Below are 20,929 nucleotides of genomic sequence, written 5' to 3'. Positions count from 1 at the left end.
CATGTGATTCTGTTTAATTGTTATGCTGAAATGTAAGTCACAGTTTTTAGAGAATATTTGATTAAATTTACAGGATGAGGGATCGAGGTCAAAAATATGTTTCCCACAAAGTAACAATGAAGAGTTGGAGACGTTAAATTCTTAAGGAACTCTCTCCTCTTCAAGGGATGATGTGTTTATCTCCGATAGGAAAAGCCAAAATAGGAAGATTCAAAGACAGCCCTACTCTTGGGAATTCATAAATAGAGTTTCAAGGAGTATAGTTTGCATTTGTAGTCTCACACAACTTAGAGTTAGTAGTTATAAACCATTTCAACGTGGAATTGTCTCTATTGGCTGGATTAAAACAACCAAGGGAATGGGACCCTAAAAAAGGGTAAAATTGGTATCCATAAATTGAAATATGGTGATCCTTAATCCATAAGTATTGAACATGAATGTATAAATGGAAGAGTAAAAGATATTTTTTTAAAAAATGTTTAAACTACTTCCTAGTATTGTTGCCATTTACTTTATAGTAATAAGTGGTATTATAACATTTTAAATTTAGGATAGAAGCAAAAAGTATGAAAATGATTGATAAGGAACATGATTGTAAGTAGATTATCTATTTTTGTTTTTGAAATTGAATAACCAGGAGCTATAAAATAATATGCATTCAAATGATATTCTCATTGTTTGAATTACCTTGATAAATCATATTTTCCCACGAAGGAAGATCACATGGAATACCCATGTGGGTATCTAGTAAATGACTTCAATTATTTCAACCTCATGATGGGGAATCTATTCAAACTTTATTGGGTGGCTCGATGCATTAGTAAATATGATCAGATAGTATAGTTTGAAACTGAACATAAAGGTACTTAATTTAATTTTGTGTCATTGGAAAATAACAGAAATAGCCATAGACTAATGTAGAACTGTGTGATAGCCTTTTTTATATGGGATGAATGGAGGGATGATAAATAAAAGTTAATTATAAAAAAGAGACCGACCAATGCACTGTGTGTTCAATATGTCACTTGAGGTGAATCGTTATACAAAAACATGTATGAATTGCATATTACCAATGACACAACCTTTCTCTATTATATATTTTTTTACTAACAATAACCTCTAAGTACTATACAACAGTGAAATTTAATAATGTCATAAGATTACCAACCATAGATTTCCTCTATCAAAGAGCCTACGACCAACTAGCCATGAAGGGGAAAAAAATAATGGAAAAAACCAAGAAGGTTTAGTTCTCATTTTTTCTCACTATATGATAAGGTCAAAACCAGGGGTAAAATTTATGCCATTTGATAACATTCAAATATGAGCTAAATAAATGCCAATTGCCTCACATTTATTCGTTTTTAATGCTCTAAAACACTAATGTTTTATGCATGTTATCATGATTTTATGTTAAAATAAGAATTTCCATAAATTTCAAGTTTAATAATAGATTTAATAAATAATAAGTTCAATTTACACATTTTAATGGTTTTAAAATGATGATTAGGGCAATTTAAATGAGTTTAATTGACCTATTTCTATGAATAAAAATAAGCGAAAAATTAAAGGTCATTTTGAAATGAATAAATTAGTTTTTTTTGCATTTAGAAATAATTTTTCCAATTTATTTTAAGGATTTCTTTTAATAAAAACTTTTTTTAATTAAAACCGGCCCTTAGTGGGCCGGTTTGAGCGCTAATAGTTTTCTTTAAAAAGCGCAGCGCGGACGAAAGGACGCACCGCACGCAGTGAGGCATAAGCGAATCAGAAGGGCTGTTTGCGCCTTCGGTGTGCGACACGGACGCACGACATTTCGTGCGTGTCGCGCACAGAGTATAGCCACATAAAGGCCCGAGGACCCAATCCCATCGCGTTGTACGCTCTACGTACAACGCGACAAAGAAAATAAAAATAACAGAATCGGAAGAACAAGTTCTTCCGATTCTGCGGTGATAAAAAGCGAAAAGGAAGATTATTCCGACGTTCTTGAATTTGGAAGCTCAAGGAACAAACGCCTAGCCTCCTTGAAGGCTCAAGAGTCAACCTGGAGTGATTTGGAGCTCAAACTGGGGACGAAATTCGCAGATCCATCGCCGTTGTTTTTCATGGAGTTCAAGCCAAATCCGTAAGAAAAAACCGGTGTTCGTTGCTCGGAAATCACTCAACTCGACTCCCTGATGACTCCTGGTATTCCTAGGCTTGTTTTGAATTCTATTTGCAACCAATTACGAGTTCAGTTCTTTCAATTCCGTAGTTCGTTCATATCTGCCGTGTTTTTTTGAATTCCGATTTTAATCAATTTCATTTGTAGGTTTTAGTTCGCTTAAAATCATACATTCTTAGTCGATTATAAACTTGCAATTTTGAATCATACTTGCCCATTGAATTGCATAAAAATTGTGAATAGAATTCACGATATCGTTCTCCTCGAATAAGCAAATCGTGACTCGTATTCACGATTTGCTATTTGAGGATATATAAACAATTTTGAATTAAGCGGTATAAAATAAAAATAACAATAATAATTCTTCTTAAAATTCTAAATCCGTGAGAAATCAATCAAATCAAAATACGAATTATTAGAAAATATTACCGTAGGCCTCCGAGTCCATGATAAATTTGAATGCATCCTTTTAAAGAGATCGGTACTAACGATCGTGATAGATTTTCTTCTCTAAATCGTCTCTAATTGACTAAAAAGAAAATAAAAAATAATATTCCAACTGCATTAAGTATTCAGATTGAACAAACAAGCTAAGCACATTTCAAGCGAACTGTTGATCTAGATATTTTTTACACTGACATCCTAAGAATCTAAGATCAATTGGATACTTAAACAACTTAGTAGTGGATTAGTTAGCAATTCTTGTCAAGGATTGCTAACTAATCATAAAATCTGTCAAAAGTAAAAAAAAAATAGCTATTAAAACTTGAGTGCTAATCCCTAATTTGAGGAAAACTGATTTCACTGTCGCCTCCCTAGGGTCAACCCCTTACTCAAGTATTAAGGGATATATAAATTTAGTGATTAAGCTCGAAAAACTCCCTAAATAAAGACATATAAACGTAATTTTTGAGCTTATCACCGTTGTAAATGAATTTTGATCAATAATATTTATGAGCCTTTATTGATGAATAATATATCTAGATAGTGATGAGTAAGGGTCATCGACACGAACAATATATCTAGATAGGAAGTAGCTCTTTCAAGGAATGCATTCTATAGGTAATAATGATTACGAACAGGTCAGGAGATAATAAAATGGCGAAGGTAGTTAAAATGATTAAGGCAGTAGTAGTTTGAGGAGATGCCACAAATAGTGTAATGGTAATGGATCATTAGCAAGTGAGTAGGACTAGAGCTTAGGATGAAGAAATACGTTACGGTTCTGGCGAGACAATATAAGAATAAATGAAGAGAAGTAGCTAGTTCAGATTGAAGAGTTTTGGGTTTACTAGCATATGGTTTAATAGAATATAGGATGATGGGAGGTGAGACAAGACGGAGGTTATATTGTGGTGCATGGTTATAAAGCTAGTGCAGTAAGAGTAGATTGAGTGAAATGGGAAAATAGTGATTTGGGTTTTCTTGAACAACTATGAAGAAGACATGTTAGTGGATTCTGACTGCATAGGTGACATGTGAAGTGGATGATAGAAGATGATAGATAATGTTGATAATGGAGGGAGATGGATGTTGATGATAGATAAGCTTGTTAAGTGTGTTGAAGACTGAACAATGTAAGGCAAGAGCCTAACCTTAGATCCTTATATATTGGTTGGATCAAAGCATCTTCCGAATGCAAATCAACCTTTACACTTCTCCATTGACCCTCGCCAAGCACTATAGACACCAAGAACAACATTGATAGATCTTCAAAATTTAACTTTCTTCCAAGTTATCTCTCTAAGATGAAGCGAGCTTAAAAATATCTTTCACACACATCAGGGCTCCATTTAAAGATCCAAATTTATGAATGATACAGGACATAAAAATATATTTGGAAGTTGGATGATTCCAAGTCATTTGTTAAAGAAAATATTTCTCTCTCCTCGTTATCGTCAGCAGTGTCATGTCGTTCCCTACAAGTTTTTTCTCATCATGGAATTAAATGTGACAGTTGGGTCTAATTCTTCCTCGTCGTCCACGATTGACTGCTTTTGTCATGCTATGTGTTAATGCTAAAAAAGGGATAACTGTTTACTATTTAAATGTACCTATTAATAGGTATGTCGCCGCGTATGATGTGGTGACTCATTTGTGCATGCGACGTCAGCACATTCCATTTGAAACAAAATAGAAGAATGGTATGTGTGCCCAATATGTACATCTGGTGCCAACTATCTTGCATCTCGTTAGTTGATAACACCCAAAATTCTGTCTTTATTTCATGTTATTAGCACAATTTTATGCATTTAAAGAGCTTAAAATGGGGTTGTTATCATATATTTACATGAAAATAGTGTTTTCCAGTGATTTCTGATTTTTCCCTAATTTTCTGTTAATTCTATGAATTTTAAAGGATTTATTGAAGCTCAAAATAACTATTTTTGAATGAAAATGGCAAGTTTAATATTTAATTTCGACATTTATCAGCATGGGGATGAATCAGTGAATTTTCTAGAATTTTTTACGAATTTTTAGGATTTTTCTGAGATTTATTTGAAGAGGAAATGTATTTATTCTAAGGAAAAAAGGTATATTTATAAGAGAAAAGAAAAGTATTTAAAGATGTAATTTTCAAACTTTGAAGGGCCTTTTCGCAAAGTTTTGTTGCAAAAAGACCTTGAAAGCAGCTCTCGGTCGCCACTGCAGGCCTACAGATGTAATTTAAAATAGCCCAGGGTCTTATTGCAAATGCTTTATTAATTGTTTTATTATTTTTGAAAAATCAGGAGGAAAGAGAAAGCGAAAAAGGCATATACATGAATAGTTTTGGGTGGCGTCCATTCGCAGTTGCAAAATTTTTAGTGGGTTTTTTCCGCAAAACCCACTGAAGTGCTTTTCGCGCATCGAAGTGGCGTAATGGTGGCCGTCGGATGAGAATCCGATGGTACTCGATAACATGTCAGCGACGGAGGTAAGTGCACCGCCCGCACGGCGCGTACAACGCGCACGCACGGGCGGTGACGTGGCGCCTGCGGATTTGTCTGCGCAATGAGAACCGCAGGTGCCACGTGCGCGCTCTATTTATACAACTATTTTTTTTTTTACCCTTCTCTTTCTATTTTTCTTTTTCGCCAGGGGGTACATGGCGCAACGAGGAAGCACCCGCCTAAGGAAGTTGAAATGGCGCCGCCAATGAAATGACGACACCTCAGCCTGTGGTTAGGAGAAATAAATAAATAAATAAATGAATTAATCCAATGGCTAACATTGGTCTAAATTCATTTATTCATAAGTTTTAATCCAGAACTCCGATTGAGATGATTTTTTTATGGATTTTCTCGTATTGATCCCCTCTTTCTATCTTTATGGTTGGATCATTGAGATCAAACCTGTATCGATAGATATAAATTAATTACTAATTAGTGGTAAAATGGTAAGTTATTCCATTTTACATAGGTATAAAAGCTGAATTTCGAGAAGAGAGGGTTATTCTTGATGGTTCTCTATCACAGCTGCAAGACAGAGAGGAGCCCCAGCCTGGATCAACCTGTTTGGTACATTTCCCTTCCATTGTATTTGGATTTTGTGCATTTTGAATGAAATTAGTTCAATTTCTTGTTTCTTCTTCTTGATTCTGATCTGAACTTCTAAATCGCTTGGCTTGAGCGGCATGTACAAGCCCTGATTAGGATTGAGAGGAGAATTTCAGGGATTTAACTAGGCATTCAACTGCATTCCCAAAGAAAAACTCTAAAATAAAAATTAGATTTATTTTTTAGGAGATTAAATTACCCCCATTTCATTTCTGAATTATCAAACTTGCAAAACCAACCAAACCCAAATCAAAACTTCCCTCTCAACCTCTCTAATTGACCTCTTTGACCCTTTTATTTGGATCAAAGAAGCCAATTTAGAGCTCCCTATTTCTTCTATTCATCTCATCTCTTCTACCCCCCCTTTCTAAACTTCTCTTCTAATTAGGGTGAGTTGATCCTCATTGAAGATCAAATTCACTCTAATTAGGGTTAAACTACCAAGAAGATCATCAAATTGAATTCCTTACTCGCTTCCCTTGGACGACACTCGTACTTATCACTATACATCTTAAGTAGAGTTTTTATAAACTTTATTGCATACGCCAAAATTCACAACGACAAGGGCTAAAAACTGTATAATTTTTACCCCTATTTTTGGCTTATCATTAGTACAATCGTCGTATTTGACTAATCAGAAAGAAAAATAATCATTGTTTCAAGCCCTCGGCCATTGGTCTCCGTGCAGCATTTATTTTTAAAAACTATTTTTTTATGGGTCCACATCACCCTGCAATGGAAAAGGTGAGAAAATGTCATCATAGCATAACAATTTACATTGACCATTATTTGATGCCACAGTTCATTTTACATTGAAGGAAGACCGCAGAATTATTAATTTACATGAAATTTGAATTTGGAAAATCATCTCTTTAGGAATTTAATGCCAAATAATTCAGGAACAATCATAATCAGACTCAAAAAATTAGTTTGCTTCAGAATATGTTGTCAGAAAAATCACAAAAAATATGTAAAATCCATAAAATTCAAGATATAATTTCAAATTTGTCTTAATGATTTATTCTTTATAATCACACTCAAAATAAATTGAATGCAAATAAATATGTATCGATGGTCTCATTAACCTACAAAGTGTGTGTTATAGTTCTTCATTTATTACTATATATTCTTTTCATTCTTTACATTCTAATCTCTATTTTATAGAATTTCATCAATGTTTATAGTTTGATCGCGTGAAAGTTCATAAAAATGCATCATCCTCTTTATAAAAAAAAATTTGTATTTTGTAAATGCTGATTTCACCATTTTCTCCCTCTCATATAAAGTATGTTTACGCTTTTGATGCCCCAAGTTTAGCACTATTTAAAAATTATAAATATTAAATTTTTTGAGCATGTAAAACTCAGATCTTCTATCCCATGTTGTTATTTTCCCTTGATAGGCATTCATAGGCTGCAAATCAGCAATTTGCACAACATTTGACTAACCAATTGGTGCAGGGGTCTAGGGTGCTTCTGCTCATTCAAATTGTGTCCCTATGATATTAGAAAAATATCTTGATATCTAAAAGATTTGATCTTAGGGTAAACCAGCTGGATTGTGCTACATAACGAGGGATCCCAGTTATGCACACCTGGTACTAGGTTTTAATGCTGACCGCTTCCACCACAAATGGCCAAAAAAGTAATGTATGTTCCTCGTGAAATTTATTTATTTTTTAATTAATAAAAATAGTCACTAACAATAAATATTATTTATCTATACTATTTTTAGCCCAGTAATAAATTGTAGAAAAGTCACTACGAATCAAAATTATAATTTTTAATGATTTTTTACTTAAATTTAAAATATAAAATCTTTCTTTTTATTTGATACATCTATGGTAAAAAAAATGTCAAAAAATAAACTGAACCCACCAACACTAAACAAAGTACAAGTTAAAATAATACTAAAAGTATTTGTTCATTTGTTAGGCTATGAAAAATCAAAAAAATAGTACCTGCATCCCCATGGATATACTTTGACCAACTATATCGAATAGTGAATTAAAAAAATTCATGAATATTATCATAGAGTAAAAACTAAAATAATGGCATGGACCCCTGATTTGGGAATTTCTAATGACTGTTGTTTGTTAAGTCACAATGTGAACCCTTCTATGAAGAGAAGCCCAGCAAAAGATAATGTTGTCATAAAAATTCACAAGTTAATATAGAAGTCTATTCATTCTCGTTAAGTCTCTATAATTTATACAGGTCTGATGAACTTGTTTCCGATGTGGTGAGTGTCCAGATCAACATGGAGAACACTCATGTAAAATATGTCTTGCACAAAAACCATTAGTTGTGAACCCTGAAATCAAACATAACGAACATTCATAATAAACCATAAATAATTTTAATATGGGATACATGAACACTCTCATATTTCATAAATTTTGTAAATTTAAAATATCCATTTCAATATTTGATGAATTATGCATGTTATGACATTTTAAAACAATCAAATTTGTTTATTGGGTGTTTTTAATATTTCAAAAAACATTTGGTATTTTTGCAAAGATTTTCTAACATTTGATTTTTAAGCACTTTTATTTTTTATTTTAAAAATTTATTGGAATGTTGAGAAGAAATAACAGCTCTCTAGTGTACCTCATAGTCGCATACACTAACATATAGTAAAATGATAGAAAACACCAAGAAGTACGAAAAGGTGAAGTCAATGCTCATAAGTTTGTCATTATATGCAATGACATGTTCCATTGGATACAAACTGGACCGATACAATGATAATAAACATATTATCTGATAGACACAACCACCCGCGTGTCAAAGTCTTACGTAAAAAAAATAAAGCTTCAGTGTCCTTGGGAACTTGGGGGTGCACACGAGACATAGGATTTAGCTAAGATTTTATTTTTAAAGTCCCTTATCAGAGTGCGGCATGGAATATAATCTATGTAGGCAAGCCAACACAGAGATATGGATTTACATACACATTCATTCGATCATTTTTTGATTTTGCTATGGACGATGAGACTTTAGTTACTTTGTGGCAGTACGGAGAAAATAAACTTCAATAAACAGCTAAAAAAGTCCCATTTCCAAATGATATGTCTGAAATCTGTTAGATAAACTTGAAATCTTTAAGTTAAAACTATTCAATGAACTCTGTATTTATACCATCCAAATATTCATTTCTGTGGTTTTACCAAGGGTAGGTCCAAAACCTTTGAAGCACAACCTTTGGCAACTTGCTGCCTTATCAGCTGGCCAGTAGGAAAGAAGGGATGCTGATAGGCAAATGACATATTTAAATATAGTGTGGTTGTAATTTGAACTTGCCTGTATAAAATAAATTTAATAAAAAAACTCAGTAAACTCGTCATTGTGGGGACAGTCTGTTAGATGTGAATTTAATAGTTGCTTCATTCTCTGAGGATAAATAATAACAATAATAACAAAATAATAATAACAAAAGTGAATATAGCTGAAGACAAGTACATGAGAGTTAGTATCTAATAGATTAGAGAATTAAAATAGTATTTAATAGTGATGAATAGTAATGATGTGAGATTGAAGTATAGAAGGAGAGAATATAAGATAATATTTTCATATTTTTATTGATACTAGTTGTAAGAAAGAATGATTGAAAATGGATTAATGGTATTAAAGTTATGGGTGGTGTAAATGTAGGCAGTGCAATAAGTAGAGAAGATAATGAGAAAATTAGAACAGTAAAATACACTTAAAACAAGAAAGGAAGTTATTGATTAAAATAATAGTAAGCCATGTGCAAAATAGAAGGTGGACACAATGATGATAGATATTAGGATATTAGTTAGACAATGAGTAAGATTTTTGTGGTAATATGATGTAAAAAGTTAACTGGTGGAAGTATTTAGTCAAGTAAGAGGTAAGAAGGAGAATGAATGAGAGAGAGAAAGTGCCACTTATGATAGCATGAAGATGCTATTATAAGTTGAATCATGGATTACTGGCTAGAAATATATATATTATTACATATACATGCATGCTTAGATTTTTAGAATAACATAGATATCAAGTAGTTTAGGAATCATCTATTTCATAGAATTATGTAGTTATCAAGTAGTTATTATCAAGTAGTTTAGGAATAACATAGAATTATGAATATTATTATCAAGTAGTTTAGGAATAACATAGAATTATGTAGTTAGATAGGAATAATATTTAAGATAGTCCACATAGCTAGATAGATAGAGAGAGAGAGAGAATAAGTTGAAGAATTAAGAGGATTAGTAGATGAGTTTTAGTTGGAATTTTAGGCCTTTGATATTTATGATTACCTTAGCCAGATAATAATAAAAATTTTTCAAGCAAATATGTTTAAGAAATATTTAAGGGTTTTTTAATAAAATTAAATCGTAAGAAAATTGGGTGTTTGTTGTAGGTCCTTGATAGAATGCCTCAATGAGGATGAAAGGCAGGAACGGAGTGAAATATAAATTTCATTCAGATCAAGCTCAAACTATCAATTCAATTATACTTATACATGAACTCTCATTCAGATTAGCTTCACATCAAACCTAATCCACCCCAAATCAAATAATGGGGTTGGGGATGTCAATCACCACCCCCTAGCCTCGGTGTGCAGTTTCCCCCTTCGTTATCATACTTACGGCTGAGTATTTCTCTATTTCTAGCCCTTCTCCAAATCTCATTGACCGTCCTGTGTGATTGCAGAGCTGTTACAACCCCAACAAGTACTTTATACTCTAAAAGGGTCATCCGCCGGTGTACTTCCTTCTTGCGACAAAAGGTGGGTACTAGGACCTTTTCAAATCTCCATTTTAAGGGTGAAGAGAACTTCTCTCAACCCTTCAAAGGGTCAGACCTGATCCAACGGCTCTCTGGGAGCAGTTCGATTGGACTATAGTCCCTTGTTGCTAGCATCCATTGGACGGTTAATGAGAACAGCAGCTGAGGGTGAAGGAGGACGAGTCTTCCAACCTCTGTCAAATCACCCTCGTATGGGTTTTGTGGTTGCGATTGAATCATATTCGTAGATACATTCTTAATGCTGTATCCCTCTTTGTCACACTGTTAGCCTCGCCACCAACCCCATCATTGACTCATGCTCTGATTTGCTAAGTGGGTGGCCCTGTCATCTACGTCATATGCCATTGCCAATCAGATATCCAAACATAAAAAAGTATTGAATTGTACAAAAAAGATCTCAACGTCCAATCTTCCATGAGAAGTTCAGATGGATGAGATCATGGTTGTTTTGCTGAAAGGGGCCCGCTATGATCTAGGCTTTGGGCGTGGTCAACTCGAAACAGGATCATGACTTCTTTATTATTTGATTAAGGCGAGGCTCATGGCTCATGATCACCATTTCTCATAGATGACTCTGCCTGGTATGAAGTTTTAAAAAACTTTTATTCACAATTCCATATCAGAATAATCAAAATTAGAAATATTACATACATGCCATCTTTCATTAACTTTTTTATTAACTTACCATATTTCCCATAGGTGCACGAGCCTTTGTGCTGACCTTGTGAGGCATTTTTGTGGGCCTCATATGGGACCTCTATTTGTGGAGGCGATTGGAGGCTACATGCGCAATGACTCTTGCCAACTACTGGCCAGGTTTAGAGTTGTGTGCTTGCTAACATGCAGTTGGCTTGAGCATTGCCACTGCCCTCCATCAGCAATTCACAAAAACCCCATTTTTTATTCTTCTCTTTTTCTATTTAATGCCCTTTTTTACTTGATGCTAAAATATGCAATATGACTTGTGCAATAATTATTGCCATTAGATATAGTAATTCAATAACATATTCTAATTGAGATAAACATGGCCTTCATGAATTCAGTAGAACTGTAGTAAAAAGGAATGAAGATTTTAAGATTTTCTAGAATAAATGTACGAAATGTAAATATATAGCAAAATAGAGATATGTTTAATAAAATGACACATAAATGACTCTAAGACGTGTACATTTTAAATATAAAAAAAAATTATTAAGGGATCAAGTGATGATTAATTGAATTTTAAAGTTAGTTTTATTAGTGTTTTTCTTCTTTGTTAAAAGTTATTAGTTAGTTTTATTAGTGTTTTAAAGTTAGTTCAGATCATATTCATTGAGAGGATTTTAGATCACTTTTTTAGTTTTGATACTTAGTTGTCTCATTAATAAAATTATTTAAGGGTCCTTGAGTTCTATTTGTTGGATATTTTTATTTCATACCCTCTTTCATATATCTTTATGCTATAATGTCTAACTATATGTGTAACTTTCTTTAGAGGGTGACATTGACAAGTGAGGAGATTCTCCTCGTTATATCCTCTCTTTATCATGTTGAAGGATTCCTATCGTGGTTTCCACCAAAACTGCCATACATCATTGGTGTTTATTCTGGATTTGCCTTTATCCACCTTTTAAGCGTATACAAGTTGGTAGGAAAAGGAGTTAGAAAACTTTTGACCATTAAAATATTTATTTGAAAATGCTGCAATGAAGTGACTACTTTACATTGAAAGGACGGTAATTTTTAAATAGTATGTTAAATTTATATATATATTTTTATTGGGTATATGATAATTGCAAACATGAACCAAATATATTTATGTCTACAATAATGTTTTGAGTTATGCAGATTGTTTTCAATATTTTATGGCTTACCAGATATTGTATGTTTAAATTTTTTGCTTATTTAATTTCAATTTTATTTTGTTTGATTTATCTAGCAGTATATTCATAATTTTTTGTAAACTTAAAAATCTAGTTTCCAGAAATAAATATAGTTGATTATACTTGGATATTTTGAAGCTTCGTTTCACACATGATGATGTAACACATAGACGTCGGGATCAAACGACACCCGTTACAACATAGGAAAAAGAGTATGTGCATAGGAAGGTATGGATGCACATTTAGAAATAACTCTCAATGAGAATTAGATGCAGTTTGCTGATTTAGAAGTACCGTTTAGTTGACTTCCCAAAAGAGGATCATCACGCTCAGACTCCCAACGTCCTGTGATGATCACTAGAAAAGCGACAGAGACACAATGGCCCAAAAGCATCTACGACTCTCTCGATCAAATAATTCAGACCATAAACCACAAGGATCACCCTAGGTCTTGACGAAAGTGGCTATCCTATGAATCATATTTCAAAACTGACAAAGAGAACAGATAGCGGAAGACAACACTACAAAGGTAATAACACTGAAAAAGGTGGGGAATAATGGTACCTAGATTGGATGTAGATCCGAAGTCCAACAGGCAAGGGATGTCTGATATGTAGTGTCCACAAGATGTCCACAAGACCACGTCCTCAAAGATGGATTTGTTCAATGAATGTGCAACAACGACCGGACTGGCAGAGACGAGGCATGAGAGCACAGTCAATAGGGTTGGGCAGTTCATAGGCACTCTGGCTGAAGGCCAACACAATACGTTGGCGCATGGAAGGGGCCACACTAGAGGGTCAAGCGCACAGCTATGTGGGTGTGGGGGCACGACACGCAGGTTCGGCGGAGATGGCAGAGCACTGGCACGGTTGGGGTGTGGCAAAGAGGTCGTCACCGGTGTGGTGAAGAGGAGGTCGCCTTGAACACTTCATGGTGGTGTAACCGACCAAATAAGGGGTTATTGGGCGTTACACACGATGGCAATGACGAGCTCAAAGATCCAAGGTGCGGTGTGTCAGAGGGAAACCCAAGGAACGATTGTTGATGGCTGGTGAAGAGGACGAATTGCATTCTTCAACTGATCCAAGAACTCGAGAGAGAAATTACGTGGGAGAGTCGTTGTCGACACTTCTTCAACGGAGTGGTATCGATGTGGTGAATCTGGCACGTGCGGCGATGAGCCATGATCTTGTCTCGATCTAGATATAGAAACTAACAACAGCTACTCTCTAGGAGGGGAAAAGAGAAAACTCTAAAAGAAGATAAACTTTTCAATTTTCAAATACAGTCTAAGGCATGCTTGGGCATGCCATCTCTTTATATAGGGGAGGGAACATGCCCAAGTGGGCCAACATAGGGGAAGCCCATCGCGAGATGAGATTTCCCCTTCAACATACATCACTCCCAAAATAATGAAAGATAACAATGGACAAGGCCCAAACATGGTGGCGCATTCGAATCGTTCAGAAAACCCTGAACTTCCGTATGGGATATCCGATATCGTCATCTTCCCTGTGAGACGGAGGCAGATGATGACATCGGGACGGATACCGATATCGGATATCGGCATTGTAGCAACTGAGATCCGATATCGAATGTCGACATCTTCCCTGTGGACATGCCAAGCCACATGATGGGAGAGCTTCTAGACAGATCTCGAGGAAGGTCCTGCTGAGTAAGGTAGAGGGAAGGGGTGTGAGATTATACTAGATGGTTGGCAAGTGCATTTGCTGGCAAGTGCATTCCCTATCCTAGCTGGTGGAGAAAACTAGTAAGGTGCGCTCGACACCTTATAATGTCATGTATACAAAGTGTAAATGTCGTTGTGTTCATGAAACTAAATGGAGAAAATCAACTAACACATGTGAGTCCACTTCTATATTCATGACGTGCATGTTTTTCTACTCATAGAGGATCAAGCCATCAAGTACCATCATAGACTTAGTCATAGTATTAGATAGATCAGCATAGAAATGGAAAAAAACAAATGATACTCCTTAGGTAATTTCAAATGATACTGCTTCCACCAGCAAGGCCCAAGTTTCCTCTAGCTGGACCATTTATATTGGTCTCGCGAGATCCCATAGGTGGTGGGTGCCAATAGACAATTTGGGGTGCATCGTTATGCGTATCAAAGGAACTTGGATACTCTAGTTGTAGCAGACCTTGAACTTCAATAGTGAATGTCACACCATAGGCAGGACTAACTGATGGGTTCACCGTACCCATTGCTTGAAGTCTCACATAATATCTTGCGCACTTATGATGGACCCTACAAAACATGAGGACATTTTTCCTTTTCATATCTCCCATAATAAGTGAGCTTTGGTAATGATGAGGTAAAGCTCTTGTCAAAACACTCTAACAGTGTCACTGGAGTAGGGGATTGAAAGATTGGCTGCCAAAGAGCAGTAATTGGGTGCTAGCATTATATAGCAATCTCATTTTGGAAAAATAGGTGTTTCATATTATGGGACCTAAGAAGAGATGGAACAATAATGGTAGTGGGAACAGAGTGATAATAGTAGGGTGCCAGACATGAAACCCCCAAACTTGCTTAGGAAAGCTCTCTCACTCCTTGTCCTAAAAAGAAATGACAGTACAAGTTCCCATCATGTGTGTGATGCAGGACAGCCTCGCAGATGCATGTTGACGAATTATTGTCAAGGAGCAGTGGGAGTCGGTTGATGGAGATTTCAGATTATTGTTGAGTCATCCTTAAGTTTACTGTTTAATTGTTGTTGAGTGACCTTTGACTTGTCCATTAGTTGACCATTGACTGGTTCAATAAATGGGGTGGATCGACCAGGAAGAGACTGACCCGAGAGAGAACTATTTCAGACGGAGAAAAAAAGACAGAAAACACAGTAAAGAGAAAGAAACGAAAGACAGTGTGCGATAGAGATAGAGATGACAAGAGAGAACACAGCAAAGAGAGCAAGAGAGAATGTAGAGAGAGAGAGAGAGAGATAGCGAGAGAGATGGCGAGAGAGAATGCATCGGAAAGAGAGAGATGGTTGTTGGACAGTTAATCATGACTAAGTTAGTTAAGGAGTCAGTATGTTTGAATAATTCAAAAAATAACCAAGGCAGCATGGCATAAGGAGATGTGGAGGCAGGAGCTGATTTTGAGGAGCTAAAGATTGGTGTCTTTGAAGACCACGCACATAGACAGGTGTGTGGTCAAGGTTTGTTTAAGTCAGAAAGCAATTATGGGGGTGTGCCTAAAAATATGTAGGAGTTTTCATTGTTGTAGTATGCTGAGTGTATCAAGGTTCCTTCCTCTCTCAAAATGTTCCTTCTTATTGTTTCTCTTTGTTAGATCAAGAGAGCGAGAACTCAAATCTTGTTTCTCTTTGTGAGATCAAGAGAGTGAGAAGGTAAATCTTGTTTCTCTGCGTGAGATCAAGAGAGTGAGAACTTAAATCTTTTTTCTATCCGTCAGATCAAGAGAGTGAGTGCATGTCCTTCCCTTCTCTATGTGAGTTGCCGAAGTGAGAGAGCTAGGTTCCAACAATGGTGAGAGAGAACGCAGCAGAAAGAGAAAGATGGTGAGAGAAGACGCAACAGAGAGAGAGAGATGGCGAGAGAGAATGCGGCAGAAGAGAGAGATGGCGAGAGAGAACACATAGAGAAAGAGCGAGAGAGATGGCAAGCAAGAGTGAAAAATATATAGAGAGGGCAAGAGACACCCAGAGATGGGAGGGAGAATGCAGCAAAGAGAGAGAAAGAGAGAGCGAGAGAGAATGCAGTGGAGAGAGAAAGCAATGGCAAGAGAGAATGCATTAGACTAAGAGAGAGCTCACGAGATGGAACTCAGCAAAAGAGACTGGGAGAGAATGCAGACAGAACATAGAAGTGAGAGAGAGAGATGGTGAGAGAGAAAGCATCATAGAAAGAGGAAGAGATAGTGAGAGAAAATGCAAGAAAGAGAGAGTGTGGAGAAGAGAGAAAGAGAAAGATGTAGACGAGAGATAGAGTGGGAGCGTTAGGGAGAAAGAACACGTTTGAGAGACAGAACGGAGAGAGAGAGAGCACTACAGGGAGGGAGAGGGTTCGATAGAGATAAAAAGAATGATGGAGAGAGGGAAAGATATCGGGTGATTGAGAAGGAAAATAACGATAAAAAGAGAGTGGGGAGAGAAGACGGACAAGAGAGGGAGCGGCAGAAAGATAGATAGAATTTCTATCTGGAGCGTCCAACAGAGAGAGAGATGGAGAGTCCTTGATCAAAGTAGAGATGGAACGGGAGAGAGAAAAGGGAAGGATAGTGTTGGCATTCTATCTGGATGGCCAGCACGGTCACTATTGGATTCGACGCTCCAATAAGACCAGTTCTTTCTTCTTAAGCTTTTACCAACATATGTTTACTCTCCTCCTTTGAATCTAGTTGTTTTTGTTGGCTGGAATTTGGCACTTAAGCCTCCAGTCCGATTTCTTATGTTCCCTTGGCATTATAAAAGGATGTGGGGTTTTTGTGAAGAAACTATCCCACGTTGTCTAGAGAGGTGAGACTTCTTTCAATTGGTATAAGAGTCCTGTTATTGATCCAAGAAGGAGAAGGGAGAAACTATCATGCTGCCAAAGAGGCGTCAAGCTTCGTCTCAAGTTGATGATGCATCACATACAGAGGGAAAACCATGACTTGCGATGGCCGCCAAGTCTCTAGTCAAATTGGGTAACAGTTTCCCTATGCTTTCGAAAACTAACTACTCGTATTGGCCAATGAGAATGAAAGTTCTTTTGGAGGCACATGGACTTTGGGATGCTGTTGACATTGGAGTAGTGTCAAGGACAAAAGATCGACAAGCTTTGTCTACCATGCTTGTTGCAATCTCAGAGAGAAACACCAAGCAGCTTGACATCTATAAAAGCGCAAAGGGGACGTGGGAAATTTTGCCCATGGACTTTGAAATTTTGATCGAGTGATAAAGCAAAGATTCATCCCCTAAGGAAGAAATTTGAGACACTCATGACGAGTGATGACGAGATTGTGACTGACTATGCACGGAAGCTCTCTACAGTTGTCACTGAGATGGGAAGCCTTGGCAAATTCATTGAAGAAAAGGTTATTGTAGCCCAATTCCTCCGTGCTATGCCTGCTAAGTTTGATGTTACAACAACAATCAAGCAATTCAGCGATATCAATACGACGACATTAGATGAAGCTGTTGGATCTCTCAAGCTCCATGAGGACAAGATGAAGGATCGTTGAGTAAAAAGAGATGATCAGGTTATTTTGGCCAAAGCAATGGGCAAAATCAAGTAGTACGGTGGCGAAAGCTCTCGTGGAAGAGGGTCATGGTCTTGGATGAGGCCGTGGCAAAAGCAGAGGAACAAGATATGGTGGAAGTTGTTCTGATAACCATGACGAAGAGAAGACCCACAACAAGTCCAATGTAAGATGTAACAATTGTAAAAAACTTGGACATTTTGCTTATGAATGTCGTAAAGATAAGGAGGAGAGAACCTGACGAAAATATATGTGGTCGGCAAACCAGTCACACATCCCACATCTAGTTCCATGTTCATTAATAGGACATATTCATTATAGTGCACATGTGATGCGTATAATGAAGTCCATGAATACATGATCGGACTTAGTGAATTATGATGAGATCGTAGTACGGAGATCACTGGTCTTTAAGCATGTGATCTAAACATTCCTATTCAAAGGATACGAGAGAAGGACATAGAAGTATCTGGATAGAATAGCACTATCTAGCATCACTCATATGATGAGTACGGCCGTTCCCGTAGCTGATAATCCTAAAAATGCATGTAAAAATGTCGTTGATTTGGCGTTTAGACTTTTACAATAAAATTTTTAAATACCCTTAATCACTAAATATAGAATATAGAGCACGCAAGGGGTCGAACCACAGGGAAGCAGCAAGAAAGAATTTTAATCCAATTTGTAATGAATTAATTCAAGGATGAATTAATTTTGCAATTAATAAACCTTAATTATACTTAACAATGTTTTTAATTAATCAAAATCAAGTAAAAAAACTTAATTTTAATTTTAAATATTTTCGTCAAAAATCTCAAGATACAATAATTTCAATTATAAGATCAGATTAATTCGGAATATTAATTTCCGAATTATTACAAAATTTTAAGACAATTGTTATGAATTAAAATTGGGAATTTAATAATCACTAAGGGGATTTTGAAATTGGAGTTCAAGGCGGATGAATTTATGGATGAAATTTTATATTTAGGGTTTCTATATATTAAGTTAAATTTCCAAACAACAAAATTTGAAATCTAGATAGAGAAACTATAAGAATTAACCTAGAGAGAGACAGTGAAGAACTTCGAGAAAATGTGAAATCCGACCCTAAATAAAAAATCTGAAAATTCAGAAATGTTGAAAATTGATGCAGAACTAAAGATTAACAATCAGATCTTGAAAAACAACTTCTAGTGCATGTACATTTTGCCCATGCCTCGGCGTTTTAGAATCGTTCAAGAAGAAGTTCAAAATACAAACCAGAAACTTACAACTTTCAATGCAGGATCAAGATCTATCTACTTTCAAAGCAACTCCTGTGTCCTTCCTTGCCAAATCCTTGGGGAGAGCTTCAAAAAGTGGATTTTGCCCTTTTGTAGACTCTATTTAAAGATCCAACCGTAATGCATGTAGAGGGGAAATAGACAAACACACCCTCAAAATTTCAGCCCAATCGGACATCTAGATCTCAAGCTAGCAAGGTTTTACTGGCGCTTAATCTCCACCGTTGGATCTTTTATCTCTCTTCAATATATCTCAAAAATTGGCATTTTTCGATTGGTTGGCATTATTTTTATCATTTTCCGCCTTCTTCGATCGCATTCTGACACGTGGTTGTCCGCGTCCGCCGCCCGCAATCATTGGAGAATGATTCGTCTCTTTGAACGGCTATAAAGAAGTCATCTCACTCGTCAATGCCTACAAAATAATAAAAGAATAAAAAAAGGTGAGTTTACGGCCTTTTATTTAATATACACCCTTTATTTCCGCATGCATTTAATAAACGCGGCGCATTGACGCCGCATGCATCTTGAGTCACGTGCATTCAATGCACGCGGCTAATAGCCGAGGTATTTATTACAAAAATGAAAACATATCTTTCTCGCCGATCACGCCGACTTTTTATCTTTTCCACCTAATTTTTTTCTCATTATGGCATTGCGATTTGCGATGCCATAATGAAGTAATAATGCTCTTCTTATTAATATATATATATATAACGCATCCACGTATTTGCCCAAATTTCGGGCAAATGACGCGGATGCCCCTTCATATATATATATATATATGTATATATATATAATTATAAAATTGCCAAATAAATAGCATATGTGTTATTTAAATTAAAAAATTCATTTATTGGACATAGAATGGTCAGAAAATTATATAAAAAATAAGGAAAGAATTCTAAAAAATAGGAAAACCCTTACCAGTCTTTAGCCAAGTATTTAAAGCCCTGAAAAAAATATTTCTTTAATGAAATGAGGTGAAATAAAATATATTAAAAATGATACAAATTTGAAATAACAGTAAAATCAAAGTGTAAGTCATTTATCTTCATTTTAATATGATAACATGCAAATATGGTCATTAAAACACATAAATATAATGTAAAATTTATCAATTAATCATGTTAATTTGCAAGTTATCATACCCCCCAGTTAAATCACTGCTAGTCCCTTAGCAATGTACCATCATTTCTTTAGCTGACTTTTTCATCCATCAATACTCATTCATCTATGAAGTGTTAGAATTATCAATAACATGTTCAAACAGAACTCCCCTCGACAATTTGGATTCCACTTTGTCAGGAATATGGGTGCCATCCCTCTTAGTTTTGGGTAGAGCTAATGAAATGAGATAGAAAGATGTACTTCTCTCCAGATATTACACTATGATCCAAAAAGGTTCCTCACTACAGTGTTCAAGTGGTGGACCTCCCCTCTCATATCAAGGTCACTCCTTCCCGAGTAGCGGCTACTTTATGTTAGAAATTCTCCTCTAAGTTTCCGCCTACTATACGATAAAAGCTAGACATTCTCCGTGATAAACTCAAATAAGGGTAGTCATTTCCATGCATTATTCATCTTAAATCTCCTAAAAGTAAGTACAACATTGCCAAAAATGCTTATTTTGCATAGTAATGAGATCATGCCTTTTCACTTTCCTAAAGATTAAAAAGCTTACATTTTGTACTTAATTAATGTTTCCATCAATTCTTTGACATGCATTTCACAAGTTACACAGTTTGGGATTTACTTATAAGAGGATTTGAGGGATATTTCTAACCCCCACTTGACTCATTGAGTCAAGTGGGATATGAATCTAACGAATTCCCTAGTGTGTTGACTCTTCCGGTCAAGGTTGACTTTTGATGGTCATAAAATTACAAAATTTTATGGGGAAGACAAGACAGAAGTCTTGAGGCTTGGGACAAAATTTCAAGTCAAAAGGAGCAATCAAGAAAAAGATGCATGCTAACCAGCGGAATTGACTCAATCGATAGGCTTGGTATAAAGGAGCTTGAAGGAGACCTTCTAGAACGTCCTTGGAGGCTTCCA

The 20,929-nt window shown here is 35.9% G+C and overlaps 1 long non-coding RNA gene across 2 annotated transcripts; it reads left to right on the top strand.

Annotated features, from left to right (window-relative positions):
* The first annotated feature begins 1,900 nt into the window (after window positions 1–1,900).
* LOC144711136 (uncharacterized) lies at window positions 1,901–5,733 on the top strand. Of its 2 annotated transcripts, XR_013583474.1 has the most exons (3): window positions 1,901–2,190; window positions 4,900–5,084; window positions 5,249–5,733. It is a non-coding gene; the product is annotated as an uncharacterized LOC144711136 (long non-coding RNA). The 2 variants fall into 2 exon arrangements; XR_013583473.1 differs by having other exon boundaries at window positions 4,900–5,733.
* The last annotated feature ends 15,196 nt before the right edge of the window (window positions 5,734–20,929 follow it).

Source organism: Wolffia australiana, chromosome 13, assembly GCF_029677425.1.
Source record: "Wolffia australiana isolate 7733 chromosome 13, ASM2967742v1".
Lineage (NCBI taxonomy): Eukaryota > Viridiplantae > Streptophyta > Magnoliopsida > Alismatales > Araceae > Wolffia > Wolffia australiana.
Note: the sequence above shows the minus strand (reverse complement) of the source record. Positions and strands in the feature narration are given on the sequence as shown.